A 24733-nucleotide genomic window follows, 5' to 3' on the forward strand; every position below is an offset into this window, starting at 1 on the left:
ATCGATCCCTGGGTGCTGGATGAGCCTCGGCGGCAAGAAGTAGGCTCGTGGGGAAGGACGGCGGCCGAGGCCCGGGCCCCCACCGAGGCCGCGCTCCGTGCTGAGCGGTCCGCTCCGTGTTTCCCGCTTGCGTTCTCACCAGCACTCGCCCCCGCAAGGAGGCACGAACTCCAGGACCCCCTCGCACCAGATGAGGAAAGCGCAGCTCAGGGAGGGCACGTCACTCGCGGGAGACGGCGGCCCTTGGGTTTTCAGCTCAGGACTTCGGTCTCCCGAGCCTGCGTTTCGGGGCAAGGCTCCGGTCCCGCGCTCCGGGAAACTGACAGGGACGCAGTCCCGCTTCTCCCCGCAGAAGGTGCTCCTCGGAGATCAGATCCGGGGACCCGTCAGAACCACCCCGGGCACGAGCTGGCAGGGAGCGACGCGCACCGCCCCTCCCCCCCCATCCCGCAGCCCGCAGCCCGCAGCCCGCAGCCCGCAGCCCGCAGCCCGAGGAAGCGAGGAGCAGGCGATAGAGGCGCTGGGTTGGCAGGAGGGGAAACGGGGCCGGCAGGAGAAGCGAACCGCGGAGAGACTCCCTCCCAGGACGACGATGGCTGAACGGGGAGAGGAGGGAGCTTTGGGTCCTCTCTCGTCCTGCTTTGACCGGGATGTCCCCATTTTTCCACAGCGAGCGAGTATGGCTCTTGGATTCGGTGGGGAAGACGTGGTTTATCTGGAGGACTTTTCCCTTCGGGGGTTCAAAGTCCGTTCTCTGAGGCAAGGCTCCCTCTCTGCCTCCCTGTCCTTCCCATTCGCCTCCCCGGAAGCCAGCTCTCCTCCCGGTTTCCTGGATCCCTTGGCCACGGTCCTCTGTTGCAAACACAGGCAGGTGCAAAGAAGATGCGAAAGGCTGCCCGAGCCACGCGAACGGAAAGCTGAAGCCAGGGAGCCAGGAAGGGCTGGCTGCTGAGGGAGGACGTGTCCTGTCAGGAGGCTTTTCAACTCCCTCTGACAGATGCGGCCTGGAGGGGCGGGGCCCGGCCGGGGCCCTGGGGTGGTAGGGGTCGGGTGTGAGGGGGTGGGTGGGGAGGCGGGGGGAGGCGGGAAGAGAGGGAGGCCCCCGAGTGAGGGGACACCAAAAGCCTCAGCCATCAAGACTCCTCATCTTTGCATCCAGCGTTCTCAAACTCAAAACGAACGCAAGCTCATCCACCAGGAGCAACGTAGCAGCGTTTCCAAGCGAGGCAGGACCGCCCGAAGGCGAAAGCAGAATGGGATCCCAGTCAGGTGGAGCTTGAAACTCAGACCCACCCACCCCCCTACCCCCCCACCACCTCCCCCCCTCCCCCCCACCCCGGGAAGGGGGCTTCTGGAAGGAAAAAGCGAGACAAACTGACAGGGACAAACTTAGGTCGGGAAAGGAGTGTTGATTGTGAATGAGCCTCTCAAGGACAAGCGAGCGGGTACCAGGTTTTAGAAGATGACCTGCAGCGGCACAGACGCCAGCAAAGGCAGAAGCCATCCCGTCTTGGGTGAGGTGCCCGAGACGCGCCTCTCTAACCCAGTCCGCCCTGTCCTTGGAGAAGCGGGCGGTGTCTGGAAAAGCCTGACCAGGTGTCTTTCCTCGGTGGGCGGGGCTGGTCGCTTTGGGACCCGTTTGGGCCTCCCGGCACCGCCGTGGAATCCGTTCCACCTGACAGGACGACTCTACCCGGCGGCTGGGGCGGCGGGGGCGGGGCGCCGAGGGAAGGGCTGGGGTGTCACCGGAGCGGGAGCCGAGCGGGTGGGAAGAGGCCGAGGCCAGAGGGAGCCGGCGGGCGCCGTGTGCGGCGTCGGGGTCCCAGTCCCGGTCCCGGTCCCGGTCCCGCCGGGCTGGCCCCGATTGGCCCTGGGTTCGGGTGGGGCCGCGAGCTGGAAGGGTTGGGCTGTGGCGGGGAGGGGTTGGGCCCTGCCCATGGGCGGCGCCGGCGGGCCCGCGGTGCGGAGGGTGGCGGGGGGGGGTGGGGGAGGGCTGGCTGGAGGGGTGGGGGGCGTCCGCGGAGGACGGAGGCCGGAGGCGGCAAAAGGCGAGGGAGGCAAAAGCCTACAGCACCCGGTATTCCCAGGCGGTCTCCCATCCAAGTACTAACCAGGCCCGACCCTGCTTAGCTTCCGAGATCAGACGAGATCGGGCGCGTTCAGGGTGGTATGGCCGTAGACGCTGGCGCCTGCCGCCGGCGCCCCTAAGAAGCCGCGCCGCGTCGCCCGGCCCGCGGCTCGCGCGCGCGCCCAGGCCTCTGTGACGCGCACCCGCCGCCGCCGGCGCCCCCTGCGCCCGCGCTCGGCCTGCCGCCTTCCTCCCGCTGCTGCCTCCCGCCGCGGCCGCCTCGGGCGCGGCCAGCGGGCCAGCCAAACCCTGCGCTGCCCCGCCCTGCTGCCCTCCCAGGGCGCGGAGGCCTGGAGCAGCCCGGGGTGCGAGGAGGCGGGGCGGGGCGGGCGGCGGTGGGAAACGAGGGGTGGTGGGGGCGGGGATGGGGGCGGGGCGCCTGGCTGGGCGCTCTCCCCTCGCGGCCCGGGAACACTCCAGGCCGCCCTGGCCGCTCGGATCCGGCGATGGGTCGCAGGAGATGCGGCTGCTGGGAGGTGGGGGGCGCGGGGCACTTGGCCCGAGGCGTCGGGGCGTCGGGCCGCCGGGCCCGTGCTCCTCTGAGTCCCTCCGGCCCGAGGGGCCTCCCAGCGGGAGCCCTGACCTCTGCGGCGCCGGCCGGGCCCCGACTTGCCCAAACCCAGGCGGAGCCACCGGCGCGACCAGAGGGCGTCAGCGGAAGCCCGCCGCGCTGCCCCTGAGGGCGCGGGGAGGCGGGGCGGCCACCCTTCCCCCCGCCAGCGCCGCCCAGGAGACCGGCACCCCGCCCCCAACCCCCCCCCCGCGGGGGCCCCGGACAGCTCCTGCTGGCGCCAGCCCAGAGACCCAGAGACAGAGACAGAGACAGAGACACGGAGAAACAGAGAAACGGCGACACGGAGAGGATCCAAGACACGGACCTAGACAGACACCCACCCTGACCCAGAGAGGCTCTGCCCAAGAGCTCGCTTCCCCCCCAGGAGGGCGGTGGTGCTGGAGCTGGGCCCGGGCCAGGAGGCAGGGGCCCCGGGGCTGGCGATCACCCCTGGGGCCCTAGGCCGCGCAGACAGGCTCTCAGGAGTCCCGGGCTCCCGGCATCGCTGCCCCGCCATCGCCCAGGAACCACAGACAGGCACCGGAGCTCGCTGGCGCGCTCTGTCTGCGCTTGCGTGTGCGTGTGCGTGTGCGTGTGCGTGTTGTGCGAGTGGGTGTGTAGGCGTGTGTGTGTGTGTGTGTGTGTGTGCGCGCGCGCGCGCCTGTGTGTCTGTGTGCCTGTGTGTGTGCGCGTCCGGGTTTGCGTGTTCCTTTCTCTCCGCTTCTTCACTCTGGCTCTTTTCCTCTTTCTGCCGGGCACCCCCGACCTTACTGAGGTGATAGAAGGAGCAGGCAGAAAAGTCAGGGCCCAGAGAACTTGGCACGAGAAAGCAGCTCCATCTACCAGACATGTAGAAGCCCCTCCCCGACGACCGACCGCAGCGTCCCCGTTCTGCTCAAGTGCCGCTGGGGACGTTGCCCGGGATCTCCCGCCCGCTAGGTCACCGACGAAGGCGCCTCCGTTTTCCCAAGAGCGCGCTCGCGCCCAGGACGGAGGGAGGAGCAGCACGGTGTGACGACGGGGAGGAAGAGTCGCGTCCGAAGGCCCGTCGGTGCCTGCCGACGTCCCGGCTCTCCCTGTCTCGAGACCTCTGGGCTTCAGGGTTCTGTGCCGCAAGGCTTTCCCGCCGCACCCCCCGGGACCCAGGGCGCGCTGTGTGCGCTGCCCGTCTCCAGCGTTTGGGCCCTGTGGGCCTTCTTGCGTCCCACTGGAAAGGGGACCCTGGGACGGAGAGAAGACGGGCAGGGGGCGGGCTTCGGCAAAGAGAGCGACGGCCATCCACAGACGTCCGACGAGGCCCTCCGGGGCGCCAAGCTCTCCATTTTCCACGGCACGTGTCCTCGTCAGGTTCTGCCACCTCTCGCCGGCATGCGTAGGCACACCGCTGGTCTTGCGGCCCCAGAGGCGAGGAGGCGAACGCCCCGGAGGCCGAGATTGGCACCCGCGTTCTCGGCTGCTGGGTGGCCAGCACCTAGGAGAGTGTCTGGCCGGAAGCAGCCAGGCGATCGATCCCTGGGTGCTGGATGAGCCTCGGCGGCAAGAAGTAGGCTCGTGGGGAAGGACGGCGGCCGAGGCCCGGGCCCCCACCGAGGCCGCGCTCCGTGCTGAGCGGTCCGCTCCGTGTTTCCCGCTTGCGTTCTCACCAGCACTCGCCCCCGCAAGGAGGCACGAACTCCAGGACCCCCTCGCACCAGATGAGGAAAGCGCAGCTCAGGGAGGGCACGTCACTCGCGGGAGACGGCGGCCCTTGGGTTTCAGCTCAGGACTTCGGTCTCCCGAGCCTGCGTTTCGGGGCAAGGCTCCGGTCCCGCGCTCCGGGAAACTGACAGGGACGCAGTCCCGCTTCTCCCGCAGAAGGTGCTCCTCGGAGATCAGATCCGGGGACCCGTCAGAACCACCCCGGGCACGAGCTGGCAGGGAGCGACGCGCACCGCCCCTCCCCCCCATCCCGCAGCCCGCAGCCCGCAGCCCGCAGCCCGCAGCCCGCAGCCCGAGGAAGCGAGGAGCAGGCGATAGAGGCGCTGGGTTGGCAGGAGGGGAAACGGGGCCGGCAGGAGAAGCGAACCGCGGAGAGACTCCCTCCCAGGACGACGATGGCTGAACGGGGAGAGGAGGGAGCTTTGGGTCCTCTCTCGTCCTGCTTTGACCGGGATGTCCCCATTTTTCCACAGCGAGCGAGTATGGCTCTTGGATTCGGTGGGGAAGACGTGGTTTATCTGGAGGACTTTTCCCTTCGGGGGTTCAAAGTCCGTTCTCTGAGGCAAGGCTCCCTCTCTGCCTCCCTGTCCTTCCCATTCGCCTCCCCGGAAGCCAGCTCTCCTCCCGGTTTCCTGGATCCCTTGGCCACGGTCCTCTGTTGCAAACACAGGCAGGTGCAAAGAAGATGCGAAAGGCTGCCCGAGCCACGCGAACGGAAAGCTGAAGCCAGGGAGCCAGGAAGGGCTGGCTGCTGAGGGAGGACGTGTCCTGTCAGGAGGCTTTTCAACTCCCTCTGACAGATGCGGCCTGGAGGGGCGGGGCCCGGCCGGGGCCCTGGGGTGGTAGGGGTCGGGTGTGAGGGGGTGGGTGGGGAGGCGGGGGAGGCGGGAAGAGAGGGAGGCCCCCGAGTGAGGGGACACCAAAAGCCTCAGCCATCAAGACTCCTCATCTTTGCATCCAGCGTTCTCAAACTCAAAACGAACGCAAGCTCATCCACCAGGAGCAACGTAGCAGCGTTTCCAAGCGAGGCAGGACCGCCCGAAGGCGAAAGCAGAATGGGATCCCAGTCAGGTGGAGCTTGAAACTCAGACCCACCCACCCCCCTACCCCCCCACCACCTCCCCCCCTCCCCCCCACCCCGGGAAGGGGGCTTCTGGAAGGAAAAGCGAGACAAACTGACAGGGACAAACTTAGGTCGGGAAAGGAGTGTTGATTGTGAATGAGCCTCTCAAGGACAAGCGAGCGGGTACCAGGTTTTAGAAGATGACCTGCAGCGGCACAGACGCCAGCAAAGGCAGAAGCCATCCCGTCTTGGGTGAGGTGCCCGAGACGCGCCTCTCTAACCCAGTCCGCCCTGTCCTTGGAGAAGCGGGCGGTGTCTGGAAAAGCCTGACCAGGTGTCTTTCCTCGGTGGGCGGGGCTGGTCGCTTTGGGACCCGTTTGGGCCTCCCGGCACCGCCGTGGAATCCGTTCCACCTGACAGGACGACTCTACCCGGCGGCTGGGGCGGCGGGGGCGGGGCGCCGAGGGAAGGGCTGGGGTGTCACCGGAGCGGGAGCCGAGCGGGTGGGAAGAGGCCGAGGCCAGAGGGAGCCGGCGGGCGGCGTGTGCGGCGTCGGGGTCCCGGTCCCGGTCCCGGTCCCGGTCCCGCCGGGCTGGCCCCGATTGGCCCTGGGTTCGGGTGGGGCCGCGAGCTGGAAGGGTTGGGCTGTGGCGGGGAGGGGTTGGGCCCTGCCCATGGGCGGCGCCGGCGGGCCCGCGGTGCGGAGGGTGGCGGGGGGGGTGGGGGAGGGCTGGCTGGAGGGGTGGGGGGCGTCCGCGGAGGACGGAGGCCGGAGGCGGCAAAAGGCGAGGGAGGCAAAAGCCTACAGCACCCGGTATTCCCAGGCGGTCTCCCATCCAAGTACTAACCAGGCCCGACCCTGCTTAGCTTCCGAGATCAGACGAGATCGGGCGCGTTCAGGGTGGTATGGCCGTAGACGCTGGCGCCTGCCGCCGGCGCCCCTAAGAAGCCGCGCCGCGTCGCCCGGCCCGCGGCTCGCGCGCGCGCCCAGGCCTCTGTGACGCGCACCCGCCGCCGCCGGCGCCCCCTGCGCCCGCGCTCGGCCTGCCGCCTTCCTCCCGCTGCTGCCTCCCGCCGCGGCCGCCTCGGGCGCGGCCAGCGGGCCAGCCAAACCCTGCGCTGCCCCGCCCTGCTGCCCTCCCAGGGCGCGGAGGCCTGGAGCAGCCCGGGGTGCGAGGAGGCGGGGCGGGGCGGGCGGCGGTGGGAAACGAGGGGTGGTGGGGGCGGGGATGGGGGCGGGGCGCCTGGCTGGGCGCTCTCCCCTCGCGGCCCGGGAACACTCCAGGCCGCCCTGGCCGCTCGGATCCGGCGATGGGTCGCAGGAGATGCGGCTGCTGGGAGGTGGGGGGCGCGGGGCACTTGGCCCGAGGCGTCGGGGCGTCGGGCCGCCGGGCCCGTGCTCCTCTGAGTCCCCTCCGGCCCGAGGGGCCTCCCAGCGGGAGCCCTGACCTCTGCGGCGCCGGCCGGGCCCCGACTTGCCCAAACCCAGGCGGAGCCACCGGCGCGACCAGAGGGCGTCAGCGGAAGCCCGCCGCGCTGCCCCTGAGGGCGCGGGGAGGCGGGGCGGCCACCCTTCCCCCCGCCAGCGCCGCCCAGGAGACCGGCACCCCGCCCCCAACCCGCCCCTCGCGGGGACCCTGGACAGCTCCTGCTGGCGCCAGCCCAGAGACCCAGAGACAGAGACAGAGACAGAGACACGGAGAAACAGAGAAACGGCGACACGGAGAGGATCCAAGACACGGACCTAGACAGACACCCACCCTGACCCAGAGAGGCTCTGCCCAAGAGCTCGCTTCCCCCCCAGGAGGGCGGTGGTGCTGGAGCTGGGCCCGGGCCAGGAGGCAGGGGCCCCGGGGCTGGCGATCACCCCTGGGGCCCTAGGCCGCGCAGACAGGCTCTCAGGAGTCCCGGGCTCCCGGCATCGCTGCCCCGCCATCGCCCAGGAACCACAGACAGGCACCGGAGCTCGCTGGCGCGCTCTGTCTGCGCTTGCGTGTGCGTGTGCGTGTGCGTGTGCGTGTTGTGCGAGTGGGTGTGTAGGCGTGTGTGTGTGTGTGTGTGTGTGCGCGCGCGCGCGCGCCTGTGTGTCTGTGTGCCTGTGTGTGTGCGCGTCCGGGTTTGCGTGTTCCTTTCTCTCCGCTTCTTCACTCTGGCTCTTTTCCTCTTTCTGCCGGGCACCCCCGACCTTACTGAGGTGATAGAAGGAGCAGGCAGAAAAGTCAGGGCCCAGAGAACTTGGCACGAGAAAGCAGCTCCATCTACCAGACATGTAGAAGCCCCTCCCCGACGACCGACCGCAGCGTCCCCGTTCTGCTCAAGTGCCGCTGGGGACGTTGCCCGGGATCTCCCGCCCGCTAGGTCACCGACGAAGGCGCCTCCGTTTTCCCAAGAGCGCGCTCGCGCCCAGGACGGAGGGAGGAGCAGCACGGTGTGACGACGGGGAGGAAGAGTCGCGTCCGAAGGCCCGTCGGTGCCTGCCGACGTCCCGGCTCTCCCTGTCTCGAGACCTCTGGGCTTCAGGGTTCTGTGCCGCAAGGCTTTCCCGCCGCACCCCCCGGGACCCAGGGCGCGCTGTGTGCGCTGCCCGTCTCCAGCGTTTGGGCCCTGTGGGCCTTCTTGCGTCCCACTGGAAAGGGGACCCTGGGACGGAGAGAAGACGGGCAGGGGGCGGGCTTCGGCAAAGAGAGCGACGGCCATCCACAGACGTCCGACGAGGCCCTCCGGGGCGCCAAGCTCTCCATTTTCCACGGCACGTGTCCTCGTCAGGTTCTGCCACCTCTCGCCGGCATGCGTAGGCACACCGCTGGTCTTGCGGCCCCAGAGGCGAGGAGGCGAACGCCCCGGAGGCCGAGATTGGCACCCGCGTTCTCGGCTGCTGGGTGGCCAGCACCTAGGAGAGTGTCTGGCCGGAAGCAGCCAGGCGATCGATCCCTGGGTGCTGGATGAGCCTCGGCGGCAAGAAGTAGGCTCGTGGGGAAGGACGGCGGCCGAGGCCCGGGCCCCCACCGAGGCCGCGCTCCGTGCTGAGCGGTCCGCTCCGTGTTTCCCGCTTGCGTTCTCACCAGCACTCGCCCCCGCAAGGAGGCACGAACTCCAGGACCCCCTCGCACCAGATGAGGAAAGCGCAGCTCAGGGAGGGCACGTCACTCGCGGGAGACGGCGGCCCTTGGGTTTCAGCTCAGGACTTCGGTCTCCCGAGCCTGCGTTTCGGGGCAAGGCTCCGGTCCCGCGCTCCGGGAAACTGACAGGGACGCAGTCCCGCTTCTCCCCGCAGAAGGTGCTCCTCGGAGATCAGATCCGGGGACCCGTCAGAACCACCCCGGGCACGAGCTGGCAGGGAGCGACGCGCACCGCCCCTCCCCCCCCATCCCGCAGCCCGCAGCCCGCAGCCCGCAGCCCGCAGCCCGCAGCCCGAGGAAGCGAGGAGCAGGCGATAGAGGCGCTGGGTTGGCAGGAGGGGAAACGGGGCCGGCAGGAGAAGCGAACCGCGGAGAGACTCCCTCCCAGGACGACGATGGCTGAACGGGGAGAGGAGGGAGCTTTGGGTCCTCTCTCGTCCTGCTTTGACCGGGATGTCCCCATTTTTCCACAGCGAGCGAGTATGGCTCTTGGATTCGGTGGGGAAGACGTGGTTTATCTGGAGGACTTTTCCCTTCGGGGGTTCAAAGTCCGTTCTCTGAGGCAAGGCTCCCTCTCTGCCTCCCTGTCCTTCCCATTCGCCTCCCCGGAAGCCAGCTCTCCTCCCGGTTTCCTGGATCCCTTGGCCACGGTCCTCTGTTGCAAACACAGGCAGGTGCAAAGAAGATGCGAAAGGCTGCCCGAGCCACGCGAACGGAAAGCTGAAGCCAGGGAGCCAGGAAGGGCTGGCTGCTGAGGGAGGACGTGTCCTGTCAGGAGGCTTTTCAACTCCCTCTGACAGATGCGGCCTGGAGGGGCGGGGCCCGGCCGGGGCCCTGGGGTGGTAGGGGTCGGGTGTGAGGGGGTGGGTGGGGAGGCGGGGGGAGGCGGGAAGAGAGGGAGGCCCCCGAGTGAGGGGACACCAAAAGCCTCAGCCATCAAGACTCCTCATCTTTGCATCCAGCGTTCTCAAACTCAAAACGAACGCAAGCTCATCCACCAGGAGCAACGTAGCAGCGTTTCCAAGCGAGGCAGGACCGCCCGAAGGCGAAAGCAGAATGGGATCCCAGTCAGGTGGAGCTTGAAACTCAGACCCACCCACCCCCCTACCCCCCCACCACCTCCCCCCCTCCCCCCCACCCCGGGAAGGGGGCTTCTGGAAGGAAAAGCGAGACAAACTGACAGGGACAAACTTAGGTCGGGAAAGGAGTGTTGATTGTGAATGAGCCTCTCAAGGACAAGCGAGCGGGTACCAGGTTTTAGAAGATGACCTGCAGCGGCACAGACGCCAGCAAAGGCAGAAGCCATCCCGTCTTGGGTGAGGTGCCCGAGACGCGCCTCTCTAACCCAGTCCGCCCTGTCCTTGGAGAAGCGGGCGGTGTCTGGAAAAGCCTGACCAGGTGTCTTTCCTCGGTGGGCGGGGCTGGTCGCTTTGGGACCCGTTTGGGCCTCCCGGCACCGCCGTGGAATCCGTTCCACCTGACAGGACGACTCTACCCGGCGGCTGGGGCGGCGGGGGCGGGGCGCCGAGGGAAGGGCTGGGGTGTCACCGGAGCGGGAGCCGAGCGGGTGGGAAGAGGCCGAGGCCAGAGGGAGCCGGCGGGCGGCGTGTGCGGCGTCGGGGTCCCGGTCCCGGTCCCGGTCCCGGTCCCGCCGGGCTGGCCCCGATTGGCCCTGGGTTCGGGTGGGGCCGCGAGCTGGAAGGGTTGGGCTGTGGCGGGGAGGGGTTGGGCCCTGCCCATGGGCGGCGCCGGCGGGCCCGCGGTGCGGAGGGTGGCGGGGGGGGGTGGGGGAGGGCTGGCTGGAGGGGTGGGGGGCGTCCGCGGAGGACGGAGGCCGGAGGCGGCAAAAGGCGAGGGAGGCAAAAGCCTACAGCACCCGGTATTCCCAGGCGGTCTCCCATCCAAGTACTAACCAGGCCCGACCCTGCTTAGCTTCCGAGATCAGACGAGATCGGGCGCGTTCAGGGTGGTATGGCCGTAGACGCTGGCGCCTGCCGCCGGCGCCCCTAAGAAGCCGCGCCGCGTCGCCCGGCCCGCGGCTCGCGCGCGCGCCCAGGCCTCTGTGACGCGCACCCGCCGCCGCCGGCGCCCCCTGCGCCCGCGCTCGGCCTGCCGCCTTCCTCCCGCTGCTGCCTCCCGCCGCGGCCGCCTCGGGCGCGGCCAGCGGGCCAGCCAAACCCTGCGCTGCCCCGCCCTGCTGCCCTCCCAGGGCGCGGAGGCCTGGAGCAGCCCGGGGTGCGAGGAGGCGGGGCGGGGCGGGCGGCGGTGGGAAACGAGGGGTGGTGGGGGCGGGGATGGGGGCGGGGCGCCTGGCTGGGCGCTCTCCCCTCGCGGCCCGGGAACACTCCAGGCCGCCCTGGCCGCTCGGATCCGGCGATGGGTCGCAGGAGATGCGGCTGCTGGGAGGTGGGGGGCGCGGGGCACTTGGCCCGAGGCGTCGGGGCGTCGGGCCGCCGGGCCCGTGCTCCTCTGAGTCCCCTCCGGCCCGAGGGGCCTCCCAGCGGGAGCCCTGACCTCTGCGGCGCCGGCCGGGCCCCGACTTGCCCAAACCCAGGCGGAGCCACCGGCGCGACCAGAGGGCGTCAGCGGAAGCCCGCCGCGCTGCCCCTGAGGGCGCGGGGAGGCGGGGCGGCCACCCTTCCCCCCGCCAGCGCCGCCCAGGAGACCGGCACCCCGCCCCCAACCCGCCCCTCGCGGGGACCCTGGACAGCTCCTGCTGGCGCCAGCCCAGAGACCCAGAGACAGAGACAGAGACAGAGACACGGAGAAACAGAGAAACGGCGACACGGAGAGGATCCAAGACACGGACCTAGACAGACACCCACCCTGACCCAGAGAGGCTCTGCCCAAGAGCTCGCTTCCCCCCCAGGAGGGCGGTGGTGCTGGAGCTGGGCCCGGGCCAGGAGGCAGGGGCCCCGGGGCTGGCGATCACCCCTGGGGCCCTAGGCCGCGCAGACAGGCTCTCAGGAGTCCCGGGCTCCCGGCATCGCTGCCCCGCCATCGCCCAGGAACCACAGACAGGCACCGGAGCTCGCTGGCGCGCTCTGTCTGCGCTTGCGTGTGCGTGTGCGTGTGCGTGTGCGTGTTGTGCGAGTGGGTGTGTAGGCGTGTGTGTGTGTGTGTGTGTGTGTGCGCGCGCGCGCGCGCCTGTGTGTCTGTGTGCCTGTGTGTGTGCGCGTCCGGGTTTGCGTGTTCCTTTCTCTCCGCTTCTTCACTCTGGCTCTTTTCCTCTTTCTGCCGGGCACCCCCGACCTTACTGAGGTGATAGAAGGAGCAGGCAGAAAAGTCAGGGCCCAGAGAACTTGGCACGAGAAAGCAGCTCCATCTACCAGACATGTAGAAGCCCCTCCCCGACGACCGACCGCAGCGTCCCCGTTCTGCTCAAGTGCCGCTGGGGACGTTGCCCGGGATCTCCCGCCCGCTAGGTCACCGACGAAGGCGCCTCCGTTTTCCCAAGAGCGCGCTCGCGCCCAGGACGGAGGGAGGAGCAGCACGGTGTGACGACGGGGAGGAAGAGTCGCGTCCGAAGGCCCGTCGGTGCCTGCCGACGTCCCGGCTCTCCCTGTCTCGAGACCTCTGGGCTTCAGGGTTCTGTGCCGCAAGGCTTTCCCGCCGCACCCCCCGGGACCCAGGGCGCGCTGTGTGCGCTGCCCGTCTCCAGCGTTTGGGCCCTGTGGGCCTTCTTGCGTCCCACTGGAAAGGGGACCCTGGGACGGAGAGAAGACGGGCAGGGGGCGGGCTTCGGCAAAGAGAGCGACGGCCATCCACAGACGTCCGACGAGGCCCTCCGGGGCGCCAAGCTCTCCATTTTCCACGGCACGTGTCCTCGTCAGGTTCTGCCACCTCTCGCCGGCATGCGTAGGCACACCGCTGGTCTTGCGGCCCCAGAGGCGAGGAGGCGAACGCCCCGGAGGCCGAGATTGGCACCCGCGTTCTCGGCTGCTGGGTGGCCAGCACCTAGGAGAGTGTCTGGCCGGAAGCAGCCAGGCGATCGATCCCTGGGTGCTGGATGAGCCTCGGCGGCAAGAAGTAGGCTCGTGGGGAAGGACGGCGGCCGAGGCCCGGGCCCCCACCGAGGCCGCGCTCCGTGCTGAGCGGTCCGCTCCGTGTTTCCCGCTTGCGTTCTCACCAGCACTCGCCCCCGCAAGGAGGCACGAACTCCAGGACCCCCTCGCACCAGATGAGGAAAGCGCAGCTCAGGGAGGGCACGTCACTCGCGGGAGACGGCGGCCCTTGGGTTTCAGCTCAGGACTTCGGTCTCCCGAGCCTGCGTTTCGGGGCAAGGCTCCGGTCCCGCGCTCCGGGAAACTGACAGGGACGCAGTCCCGCTTCTCCCCGCAGAAGGTGCTCCTCGGAGATCAGATCCGGGGACCCGTCAGAACCACCCCGGGCACGAGCTGGCAGGGAGCGACGCGCACCGCCCCTCCCCCCCCATCCCGCAGCCCGCAGCCCGCAGCCCGCAGCCCGCAGCCCGCAGCCCGAGGAAGCGAGGAGCAGGCGATAGAGGCGCTGGGTTGGCAGGAGGGGAAACGGGGCCGGCAGGAGAAGCGAACCGCGGAGAGACTCCCTCCCAGGACGACGATGGCTGAACGGGGAGAGGAGGGAGCTTTGGGTCCTCTCTCGTCCTGCTTTGACCGGGATGTCCCCATTTTTCCACAGCGAGCGAGTATGGCTCTTGGATTCGGTGGGGAAGACGTGGTTTATCTGGAGGACTTTTCCCTTCGGGGGTTCAAAGTCCGTTCTCTGAGGCAAGGCTCCCTCTCTGCCTCCCTGTCCTTCCCATTCGCCTCCCCGGAAGCCAGCTCTCCTCCCGGTTTCCTGGATCCCTTGGCCACGGTCCTCTGTTGCAAACACAGGCAGGTGCAAAGAAGATGCGAAAGGCTGCCCGAGCCACGCGAACGGAAAGCTGAAGCCAGGGAGCCAGGAAGGGCTGGCTGCTGAGGGAGGACGTGTCCTGTCAGGAGGCTTTTCAACTCCCTCTGACAGATGCGGCCTGGAGGGGCGGGGCCCGGCCGGGGCCCTGGGGTGGTAGGGGTCGGGTGTGAGGGGGTGGGTGGGGAGGCGGGGGGAGGCGGGAAGAGAGGGAGGCCCCCGAGTGAGGGGACACCAAAAGCCTCAGCCATCAAGACTCCTCATCTTTGCATCCAGCGTTCTCAAACTCAAAACGAACGCAAGCTCATCCACCAGGAGCAACGTAGCAGCGTTTCCAAGCGAGGCAGGACCGCCCGAAGGCGAAAGCAGAATGGGATCCCAGTCAGGTGGAGCTTGAAACTCAGACCCACCCACCCCCCTACCCCCCCACCACCTCCCCCCCTCCCCCCCACCCCGGGAAGGGGGCTTCTGGAAGGAAAAGCGAGACAAACTGACAGGGACAAACTTAGGTCGGGAAAGGAGTGTTGATTGTGAATGAGCCTCTCAAGGACAAGCGAGCGGGTACCAGGTTTTAGAAGATGACCTGCAGCGGCACAGACGCCAGCAAAGGCAGAAGCCATCCCGTCTTGGGTGAGGTGCCCGAGACGCGCCTCTCTAACCCAGTCCGCCCTGTCCTTGGAGAAGCGGGCGGTGTCTGGAAAAGCCTGACCAGGTGTCTTTCCTCGGTGGGCGGGGCTGGTCGCTTTGGGACCCGTTTGGGCCTCCCGGCACCGCCGTGGAATCCGTTCCACCTGACAGGACGACTCTACCCGGCGGCTGGGGCGGCGGGGGCGGGGCGCCGAGGGAAGGGCTGGGGTGTCACCGGAGCGGGAGCCGAGCGGGTGGGAAGAGGCCGAGGCCAGAGGGAGCCGGCGGGCGGCGTGTGCGGCGTCGGGGTCCCGGTCCCGGTCCCGGTCCCGGTCCCGCCGGGCTGGCCCCGATTGGCCCTGGGTTCGGGTGGGGCCGCGAGCTGGAAGGGTTGGGCTGTGGCGGGGAGGGGTTGGGCCCTGCCCATGGGCGGCGCCGGCGGGCCCGCGGTGCGGAGGGTGGCGGGGGGGGTGGGGGAGGGCTGGCTGGAGGGGTGGGGGGCGTCCGCGGAGGACGGAGGCCGGAGGCGGCAAAAGGCGAGGGAGGCAAAAGCCTACAGCACCCGGTATTCCCAGGCGGTCTCCCATCCAAGTACTAACCAGGCCCGACCCTGCTTAGCTTCCGAGATCAGACGAGATCGGGCGCGTTCAGGGTGGTATGGCCGTAGACGCTGGCGCCTGCCGCCGGCGCCCCTAAGAAGCCGCGCCGCGTCGCCCGGCCCGCGGCTCGCGCGCGCGCCCAGGCCTCTGTGACGCGCACCCGCCGCCGCCGGCGCCCCCTGCGCCCGCGCTCGGCCTGCCGCCTTCCTCCCGCTGCTGCCTCCCGCCGCGGCCGCCTCGGGCGCGGCCAGCGGGCCAGCCAAACCCTGCGCTGCCCCGCCCTGCTGCCCTCCCAGGGCGCGGAGGCCTGGAGCAGCCCGGGGTGCGAGGAGGCGGGGCGGGGCGGGCGGCGGTGGGAAACGAGGGGTGGTGGGGGCGGGGATGGGGGCGGGGCGCCTGGCTGGGCGCTCTCCCCTCGCGGCCCGGGAACACTCCAGGCCGCCCTGGCCGCTCGGATCCGGCGATGGGTCGCAGGAGATGCGGCTGCTGGGAGGTGGGGGGCGCGGGGCACTTGGCCCGAGGCGTCGGGGCGTCGGGCCGCCGGGCCCGTGCTCCTCTGAGTCCCCTCCGGCCCGAGGGGCCTCCCAGCGGGAGCCCTGACCTCTGCGGCGCCGGCCGGGCCCCGACTTGCCCAAACCCAGGCGGAGCCACCGGCGCGACCAGAGGGCGTCAGCGGAAGCCCGCCGCGCTGCCCCTGAGGGCGCGGGGAGGCGGGGCGGCCACCCTTCCCCCCGCCAGCGCCGCCCAGGAGACCGGCACCCCGCCCCCAACCCGCCCCTCGCGGGGACCCTGGACAGCTCCTGCTGGCGCCAGCCCAGAGACCCAGAGACAGAGACAGAGACAGAGACACGGAGAAACAGAGAAACGGCGACACGGAGAGGATCCAAGACACGGACCTAGACAGACACCCACCCTGACCCAGAGAGGCTCTGCCCAAGAGCTCGCTTCCCCCCCAGGAGGGCGGTGGTGCTGGAGCTGGGCCCGGGCCAGGAGGCAGGGGCCCCGGGGCTGGCGATCACCCCTGGGGCCCTAGGCCGCGCAGACAGGCTCTCAGGAGTCCCGGGCTCCCGGCATCGCTGCCCCGCCATCGCCCAGGAACCACAGACAGGCACCGGAGCTCGCTGGCGCGCTCTGTCTGCGCTTGCGTGTGCGTGTGCGTGTGCGTGTGCGTGTTGTGCGAGTGGGTGTGTAGGCGTGTGTGTGTGTGTGTGTGTGTGCGCGCGCGCGCGCGCCTGTGTGTCTGTGTGCCTGTGTGTGTGCGCGTCCGGGTTTGCGTGTTCCTTTCTCTCCGCTTCTTCACTCTGGCTCTTTTCCTCTTTCTGCCGGGCACCCCCGACCTTACTGAGGTGATAGAAGGAGCAGGCAGAAAAGTCAGGGCCCAGAGAACTTGGCACGAGAAAGCAGCTCCATCTACCAGACATGTAGAAGCCCCTCCCCGACGACCGACCGCAGCGTCCCCGTTCTGCTCAAGTGCCGCTGGGGACGTTGCCCGGGATCTCCCGCCCGCTAGGTCACCGACGAAGGCGCCTCCGTTTTCCCAAGAGCGCGCTCGCGCCCAGGACGGAGGGAGGAGCAGCACGGTGTGACGACGGGGAGGAAGAGTCGCGTCCGAAGGCCCGTCGGTGCCTGCCGACGTCCCGGCTCTCCCTGTCTCGAGACCTCTGGGCTTCAGGGTTCTGTGCCGCAAGGCTTTCCCGCCGCACCCCCCGGGACCCAGGGCGCGCTGTGTGCGCTGCCCGTCTCCAGCGTTTGGGCCCTGTGGGCCTTCTTGCGTCCCACTGGAAAGGGGACCCTGGGACGGAGAGAAGACGGGCAGGGGGCGGGCTTCGGCAAAGAGAGCGACGGCCATCCACAGACGTCCGACGAGGCCCTCCGGGGCGCCAAGCTCTCCATTTTCCACGGCACGTGTCCTCGTCAGGTTCTGCCACCTCTCGCCGGCATGCGTAGGCACACCGCTGGTCTTGCGGCCCCAGAGGCGAGGAGGCGAACGCCCCGGAGGCCGAGATTGGCACCCGCGTTCTCGGCTGCTGGGTGGCCAGCACCTAGGAGAGTGTCTGGCCGGAAGCAGCCAGGCGATCGATCCCTGGGTGCTGGATGAGCCTCGGCGGCAAGAAGTAGGCTCGTGGGGAAGGACGGCGGCCGAGGCCCGGGCCCCCACCGAGGCCGCGCTCCGTGCTGAGCGGTCCGCTCCGTGTTTCCCGCTTGCGTTCTCACCAGCACTCGCCCCCGCAAGGAGGCACGAACTCCAGGACCCCCTCGCACCAGATGAGGAAAGCGCAGCTCAGGGAGGGCACGTCACTCGCGGGAGACGGCGGCCCTTGGGTTTCAGCTCAGGACTTCGGTCTCCCGAGCCTGCGTTTCGGGGCAAGGCTCCGGTCCCGCGCTCCGGGAAACTGACAGGGACGCAGTCCCGCTTCTCCCCGCAGAAGGTGCTCCTCGGAGATCAGATCCGGGGACCCGTCAGAACCACCCCGGGCACGAGCTGGCAGGGAGCGACGCGCACCGCCCCTCCCCCCCCATCCCGCAGCCCGCAGCCCGCAGCCCGCAGCCCGCAGCCCGCAGCCCGAGGAAGCGAGGAGCAGGCGATAGAGGCGCTGGGTTGGCAGGAGGGGAAACGGGGCCGGCAGGAGAAGCGAACCGCGGAGAGACTCCCTCCCAGGACGACGATGGCTGAACGGGGAGAGGAGGGAGCTTTGGGTCCTCTCTCGTCCTGCTTTGACCGGGATGTCCCCATTTTTCCACAGCGAGCGAGTATGGCTCTTGGATTCGGTGGGGAAGACGTGGTTTATCTGGAGGACTTTTCCCTTCGGGGGTTCAAAGTCCGTTCTCTGAGGCAAGGCTCCCTCTCTGCCTCCCTGTCCTTCCCATTCGCCTCCCCGGAAGCCAGCTCTCCTCCCGGTTTCCTGGATCCCTTGGCCACGGTCCTCTGTTGCAAACACAGGCAGGTGCAAAGAAGATGCGAAAGGCTGCCCGAGCCACGCGAACGGAAAGCTGAAGCCAGGGAGCCAGGAAGGGCTGGCTGCTGAGGGAGGACGTGTCCTGTCAGGAGGCTTTTCAACTCCCTCTGACAGATGCGGCCTGGAGGGGCGGGGCCCGGCCGGGGCCCTGGGGTGGTAGGGGTCGGGTGTGAGGGGGTGGGTGGGGAGGCGGGGGGAGGCGGGAAGAGAGGGAGGCCCCCGAGTGAGGGGACACCAAAAGCCTCAGCCATCAAGACTCCTCATCTTTGCATCCAGCGTTCTCAAACTCAAAACGAACGCAAGCTCATCCACCAGGAGCAACGTAGCAGCGTTTCCAAGCGAGGCAGGACCGCCCGAAGGCGAAAGCAGAATGGGATCCCAGTCAGGTGGAGCTTGAAACTCAGACCCACCCACCCCCCTACCCCCCCACCACCTCCCCCCCTCCCCCCCACCCCGGGAAGGGGGCTTCTGGAAGGAAAAGCGAGACAAACTGACAGGGACAAACTTAGGTCGGGAAAGGAGTGTTGATTGTGAATGAGCCTCTCAAGGACAAGCGAGCGGGTACCAGGTTTTAGAAGATGACCTGCAGCGGCACAGACGCCAGCAAAGGCAGAAGCCATCCCGTCTTGGGTGAGGTGCCCGAGACGCGCCTCTCTAACCCAGTCCGCCCTGTCCTTGGAGAAGCGGGCGGTGTCTGGAAAAGCCTGACCAGGTGTCTTTCCTCGGTGGGCGGGGCTGGTCGCTTTGGGACCCGTTTGGGCCTCCCGGCACCGCCGTGGAATCCGTTCCACCTGACAGGACGACTCTACCCGGCGGCTGGGGCGGCGGGGGCGGGGCGCCGAGGGAAGGGCTGGGGTGTCACCGGAGCGGGAGCCGAGCGGGTGGGAAGAGGCCGAGGCCAGAGGGAGCCGGCGGGCGGCGTGTGCGGCGTCGGGGTCCCGGTCCCGGTCCCGGTCCCGGTCCCGCCGGGCTGGCCCCGATTGGCCCTGGGTTCGGGTGGGGCCGCGAGCTGGAAGGGTTGGGCTGTGGCGGGGAGGGGTTGGGCCCTGCCCATGGGCGGCGCCGGCGGGCCCGCGGTGCGGAGGGTGGCGGGGGGGGTGGGGGAGGGCTGGCTGGAGGGGTGGGGGGCGTCCGCGGAGGACGGAGGCCGGAGGCGGCAAAAGGCGAGGGAGGCAAAAGCCTACAGCACCCGGTATTCCCAGGCGGTCTCCCATCCAAGTACTAACCAGGCCCGACCCTGCTTAGCTTCCGAGATCAGACGGGATCGGGCGCGTTCAGGGTGGTATGGCCGTAGACGCTGGCGCCTGCCGCCGGCGCCCCTAAGAAGCCGCGCCGCGTCGCCCGGCCCGCGGCTCGCGCGCGCGCCCAGGCCTCTGTGACGCGCACCCGCCGCCGCCGGCGCCCCCTGCGCCCGCGCTCGGCCTGCCGCCTTCCTCCCGCTGCTGCCTCCCGCCGCGGCCGCCTCGGGCGCGGCCAGCGGGCCAGCCAAACCCTGCGCTGCCCCGCCCTGCTGCCCTCCCAGGGCGCGGAGGCCTGGAGCAGCCCGGGGTGCGAGGAGGCGGGGCGGGGCGGGCGGCGGTGGGAAACGAGGGGTGGTGGGGGCGGGGATGGGGGCGGGGCGCCTGGCTGGGCGCTCTCCCCTCGCGGCCCGGGAACACTCCAGGCCGCCCTGGCCGCTCGGATCCGGCGATGGGTCGCAGGAGATGCGGCTGCTGGGAGGTGGGGGGCGCGGGGCACTTGGCCCGAGGCGTCGGGGCGTCGGGCCGCCGGGCCCGTGCTCCTCTGAGTCCCCTCCGGCCCGAGGGGCCTCCCAGCGGGAGCCCTGACCTCTGCGGCGCCGGCCGGGCCCCGACTTGCCCAAACCCAGGCGGAGCCACCGGCGCGACCAGAGGGCGTCAGCGGAAGCCCGCCGCGCTGCCCCTGAGGGCGCGGGGAGGCGGGGCGGCCACCCTTCCCCCCGCCAGCGCCGCCCAGGAGACCGGCACCCCGCCCCCAACCCGCCCCTCGCGGGGACCCTGGACAGCTCCTGCTGGCGCCAGCCCAGAGACCCAGAGACAGAGACAGAGACAGAGACACGGAGAAACAGAGAAACGGCGACACGGAGAGGATCCAAGACACGGACCTAGACAGACACCCACCCTGACCCAGAGAGGCTCTGCCCAAGAGCTCGCTTCCCCCCCAGGAGGGCGGTGGTGCTGGAGCTGGGCCCGGGCCAGGAGGCAGGGGCCCCGGGGCTGGCGATCACCCCTGGGGCCCTAGGCCGCGCAGACAGGCTCTCAGGAGTCCCGGGCTCCCGGCATCGCTGCCCCGCCATCGCCCAGGAACCACAGACAGGCACCGGAGCTCGCTGGCGCGCTCTGTCTGCGCTTGCGTGTGCGTGTGCGTGTGCGTGTGCGTGTTGTGCGAGTGGGTGTGTAGGCGTGTGTGTGTGTGTGTGTGTGTGCGCGCGCGCGCGCGCCTGTGTGTCTGTGTGCCTGTGTGTGTGCGCGTCCGGGTTTGCGTGTTCCTTTCTCTCCGCTTCTTCACTCTGGCTCTTTTCCTCTTTCTGCCGGGCACCCCCGACCTTACTGAGGTGATAGAAGGAGCAGGCAGAAAAGTCAGGGCCCAGAGAACTTGGCACGAGAAAGCAGCTCCATCTACCAGACATGTAGAAGCCCCTCCCCGACGACCGACCGCAGCGTCCCCGTTCTGCTCAAGTGCCGCTGGGGACGTTGCCCGGGATCTCCCGCCCGCTAGGTCACCGACGAAGGCGCCTCCGTTTTCCCAAGAGCGCGCTCGCGCCCAGGACGGAGGGAGGAGCAGCACGGTGTGACGACGGGGAGGAAGAGTCGCGTCCGAAGGCCCGTCGGTGCCTGCCGACGTCCCGGCTCTCCCTGTCTCGAGACCTCTGGGCTTCAGGGTTCTGTGCCGCAAGGCTTTCCCGCCGCACCCCCCGGGACCCAGGGCGCGCTGTGTGCGCTGCCCGTCTCCAGCGTTTGGGCCCTGTGGGCCTTCTTGCGTCCCACTGGAAAGGGGACCCTGGGACGGAGAGAAGACGGGCAGGGGGCGGGCTTCGGCAAAGAGAGCGACGGCCATCCACAGACGTCCGACGAGGCCCTCCGGGGCGCCAAGCTCTCCATTTTCCACGGCACGTGTCCTCGTCAGGTTCTGCCACCTCTCGCCGGCATGCGTAGGCACACCGCTGGTCTTGCGGCCCCAGAGGCGAGGAGGCGAACGCCCCGGAGGCCGAGATTGGCACCCGCGTTCTCGGCTGCTGGGTGGCCAGCACCTAGGAGAGTGTCTGGCCGGAAGCAGCCAGGCGATCGATCCCTGGGTGCTGGATGAGCCTCGGCGGCAAGAAGTAGGCTCGTGGGGAAGGACGGCGGCCGAGGCCCGGGCCCCCACCGAGGCCGCGCTCCGTGCTGAGCGGTCCGCTCCGTGTTTCCCGCTTGCGTTCTCACCAGCACTCGCCCCCGCAAGGAGGCACGAACTCCAGGACCCCCTCGCACCAGATGAGGAAAGCGCAGCTCAGGGAGGGCACGTCACTCGCGGGAGACGGCGGCCCTTGGGTTTCAGCTCAGGACTTCGGTCTCCCGAGCCTGCGTTTCGGGGCAAGGCTCCGGTCCCGCGCTCCGGGAAACTGACAGGGACGCAGTCCCGCTTCTCCCCGCAGAAGGTGCTCCTCGGAGATCAGATCCGGGGACCCGTCAGAACCACCCCGGGCACGAGCTGGCAGGGAGCGACGCGCACCGCCCCTCCCCCCCCATCCCGCAGCCCGCAGCCCGCAGCCCGCAGCCCGCAGCCCGCAGCCCGAGGAAGCGAGGAGCAGGCGATAGAGGCGCTGGGTTGGCAGGAGGGGAAACGGGGCCGGCAGGAGAAGCGAACCGCGGAGAGACTCCCTCCCAGGACGACGATGGCTGAACGGGGAGAGGAGGGAGCTTTGGGTCCTCTCTCGTCCTGCTTTGACCGGGATGTCCCCATTTTTCCACAGCGAGCGAGTATGGCTCTTGGATTCGGTGGGGAAGACGTGGTTTATCTGGAGGACTTTTCCCTTCGGGGGTTCAAAGTCCGTTCTCTGAGGCAAGGCTCCCTCTCTGCCTCCCTGTCCTTCCCATTCGCCTCCCCGGAAGCCAGCTCTCCTCCCGGTTTCCTGGATCCCTTGGCCACGGTCCTCTGTTGCAAACACAGGCAGGTGCAAAGAAGATGCGAAAGGCTGCCCGAGCCACGCGAACGGAAAGCTGAAGCCAGGGAGCCAGGAAGGGCTGGCTGCTGAGGGAGGACGTGTCCTGTCAGGAGGCTTTTCAACTCCCTCTGACAGATGCGGCCTGGAGGGGCGGGGCCCGGCCGGGGCCCTGGGGTGGTAGGGGTCGGGTGTGAGGGGGTGGGTGGGGAGGCGGGGGGAGGCGGGAAGAGAGGGAGGCCCCCGAGTGAGGGGACACCAAAAGCCTCAGCCATCAAGACTCCTCATCTTTGCATCCAGCGTTCTCAAACTCAAAACGAACGCAAGCTCATCCACCAGGAGCAACGTAGCAGCGTTTCCAAGCGAGGCAGGACCGCCCGAAGGCGAAAGCAGAATGGGATCCCAGTCAGGTGGAGCTTGAAACTCAGACCCACCCACCCCCCTACCCCCCCACCACCTCCCCCCCTCCCCCCCACCCCGGGAAGGGGGCTTCTGGAAGGAAAAGCGAGACAAACTGACAGGGACAAACTTAGGTCGGGAAAGGAGTGTTGATTGTGAATGAGCCTCTCAAGGACAAGCGAGCGGGTACCAGGTTTTAGAAGATGACCTGCAGCGGCACAGACGCCAGCAAAGGCAGAAGCCATCCCGTCTTGGGTGAGGTGCCCGAGACGCGCCTCTCTAACCCAGTCCGCCCTGTCCTTGGAGAAGCGGGCGGTGTCTGGAAAAGCCTGACCAGGTGTCTTTCCTCGGTGGGCGGGGCTGGTCGCTTTGGGACCCGTTTGGGCCTCCCGGCACCGCCGTGGAATCCGTTCCACCTGACAGGACGACTCTACCCGGCGGCTGGGGCGGCGGGGGCGGGGCGCCGAGGGAAGGGCTGGGGTGTCACCGGAGCGGGAGCCGAGCGGGTGGGAAGAGGCCGAGGCCAGAGGGAGCCGGCGGGCGGCGTGTGCGGCGTCGGGGTCCCGGTCCCGGTCCCGGTCCCGGTCCCGCCGGGCTGGCCCCGATTGGCCCTGGGTTCGGGTGGGGCCGCGAGCTGGAAGGGTTGGGCTGTGGCGGGGAGGGGTTGGGCCCTGCCCATGGGCGGCGCCGGCGGGCCCGCGGTGCGGAGGGTGGCGGGGGGGGGTGGGGGAGGGCTGGCTGGAGGGGTGGGGGGCGTCCGCGGAGGACGGAGGCCGGAGGCGGCAAAAGGCGAGGGAGGCAAAAGCCTACAGCACCCGGTATTCCCAGGCGGTCTCCCATCCAAGTACTAACCAGGCCCGACCCTGCTTAGCTTCCGAGATCAGACGAGATCGGGCGCGTTCAGGGTGGTATGGCCGTAGACGCTGGCGCCTGCCGCCGGCGCCCCTAAGAAGCCGCGCCGCGTCGCCCGGCCCGCGGCTCGCGCGCGCGCCCAGGCCTCTGTGACGCGCACCCGCCGCCGCCGGCGCCCCCTGCGCCCGCGCTCGGCCTGCCGCCTTCCTCCCGCTGCTGCCTCCCGCCGCGGCCGCCTCGGGCGCGGCCAGCGGGCCAGCCAAACCCTGCGCTGCCCCGCCCTGCTGCCCTCCCAGGGCGCGGAGGCCTGGAGCAGCCCGGGGTGCGAGGAGGCGGGGCGGGGCGGGCGGCGGTGGGAAACGAGGGGTGGTGGGGGCGGGGATGGGGGCGGGGCGCCTGGCTGGGCGCTCTCCCCTCGCGGCCCGGGAACACTCCAGGCCGCCCTGGCCGCTCGGATCCGGCGATGGGTCGCAGGAGATGCGGCTGCTGGGAGGTGGGGGGCGCGGGGCACTTGGCCCGAGGCGTCGGGGCGTCGGGCCGCCGGGCCCGTGCTCCTCTGAGTCCCCTCCGGCCCGAGGGGCCTCCCAGCGGGAGCCCTGACCTCTGCGGCGCCGGCCGGGCCCCGACTTGCCCAAACCCAGGCGGAGCCACCGGCGCGACCAGAGGGCGTCAGCGGAAGCCCGCCGCGCTGCCCCTGAGGGCGCGGGGAGGCGGGGCGGCCACCCTTCCCCCCGCCAGCGCCGCCCAGGAGACCGGCACCCCGCCCCCAACCCGCCCCTCGCGGGGACCCTGGACAGCTCCTGCTGGCGCCAGCCCAGAGACCCAGAGACAGAGACAGAGACAGAGACACGGAGAAACAGAGAAACGGCGACACGGAGAGGATCCAAGACACGGACCTAGACAGACACCCACCCTGACCCAGAGAGGCTCTGCCCAAGAGCTCGCTTCCCCCCCAGGAGGGCGGTGGTGCTGGAGCTGGGCCCGGGCCAGGAGGCAGGGGCCCCGGGGCTGGCGATCACCCCTGGGGCCCTAGGCCGCGCAGACAGGCTCTCAGGAGTCCCGGGCTCCCGGCATCGCTGCCCCGCCATCGCCCAGGAACCACAGACAGGCACCGGAGCTCGCTGGCGCGCTCTGTCTGCGCTTGCGTGTGCGTGTGCGTGTGCGTGTGCGTGTTGTGCGAGTGGGTGTGTAGGCGTGTGTGTGTGTGTGTGTGTGTGTGCGCGCGCGCGCGCGCCTGTGTGTCTGTGTGCCTGTGTGTGTGCGCGTCCGGGTTTGCGTGTTCCTTTCTCTCCGCTTCTTCACTCTGGCTCTTTTCCTCTTTCTGCCGGGCACCCCCGACCTTACTGAGGTGATAGAAGGAGCAGGCAGAAAAGTCAGGGCCCAGAGAACTTGGCACGAGAAAGCAGCTCCATCTACCAGACATGTAGAAGCCCCTCCCCGACGACCGACCGCAGCGTCCCCGTTCTGCTCAAGTGCCGCTGGGGACGTTGCCCGGGATCTCCCGCCCGCTAGGTCACCGACGAAGGCGCCTCCGTTTTCCCAAGAGCGCGCTCGCGCCCAGGACGGAGGGAGGAGCAGCACGGTGTGACGACGGGGAGGAAGAGTCGCGTCCGAAGGCCCGTCGGTGCCTGCCGACGTCCCGGCTCTCCCTGTCTCGAGACCTCTGGGCTTCAGGGTTCTGTGCCGCAAGGCTTTCCCGCCGCACCC

At 69.7% G+C, this 24733-nt stretch overlaps 6 non-coding genes across 6 annotated transcripts; all 6 read right to left on the minus strand.

The window, feature by feature from the left end:
- Positions 1-2062: 2062 nt before the first annotated feature.
- Positions 2063-2181, minus strand: LOC138919140 (5S ribosomal RNA). The gene has a single exon (XR_011429099.1). It is a non-coding gene; the product is annotated as a 5S ribosomal RNA (ribosomal RNA).
- Positions 2182-6241: 4060 nt separating this feature from the next.
- On the minus strand, positions 6242-6360 carry LOC138919141 (5S ribosomal RNA). Its single transcript, XR_011429100.1, has one exon. It is a non-coding gene; the product is annotated as a 5S ribosomal RNA (ribosomal RNA).
- Positions 6361-10425: 4065 nt separating this feature from the next.
- Positions 10426-10544, minus strand: LOC138919142 (5S ribosomal RNA). The gene has a single exon (XR_011429101.1). It is a non-coding gene; the product is annotated as a 5S ribosomal RNA (ribosomal RNA).
- A 4066-nt stretch (positions 10545-14610) lies between these two features.
- Positions 14611-14729, minus strand: LOC138919143 (5S ribosomal RNA). Its single transcript, XR_011429102.1, has one exon. It is a non-coding gene; the product is annotated as a 5S ribosomal RNA (ribosomal RNA).
- Positions 14730-18793: 4064 nt separating this feature from the next.
- Positions 18794-18912, minus strand: LOC138919114 (5S ribosomal RNA). Its single transcript, XR_011429046.1, has one exon. It is a non-coding gene; the product is annotated as a 5S ribosomal RNA (ribosomal RNA).
- A 4065-nt stretch (positions 18913-22977) lies between these two features.
- Positions 22978-23096, minus strand: LOC138919144 (5S ribosomal RNA). Its single transcript, XR_011429103.1, has one exon. It is a non-coding gene; the product is annotated as a 5S ribosomal RNA (ribosomal RNA).
- Positions 23097-24733: the final 1637 nt, after the last annotated feature.

Source organism: Equus caballus, chromosome 1, assembly GCF_041296265.1.
Source record: "Equus caballus isolate H_3958 breed thoroughbred chromosome 1, TB-T2T, whole genome shotgun sequence".
Taxonomy (NCBI): domain Eukaryota; kingdom Metazoa; phylum Chordata; class Mammalia; order Perissodactyla; family Equidae; genus Equus; species Equus caballus.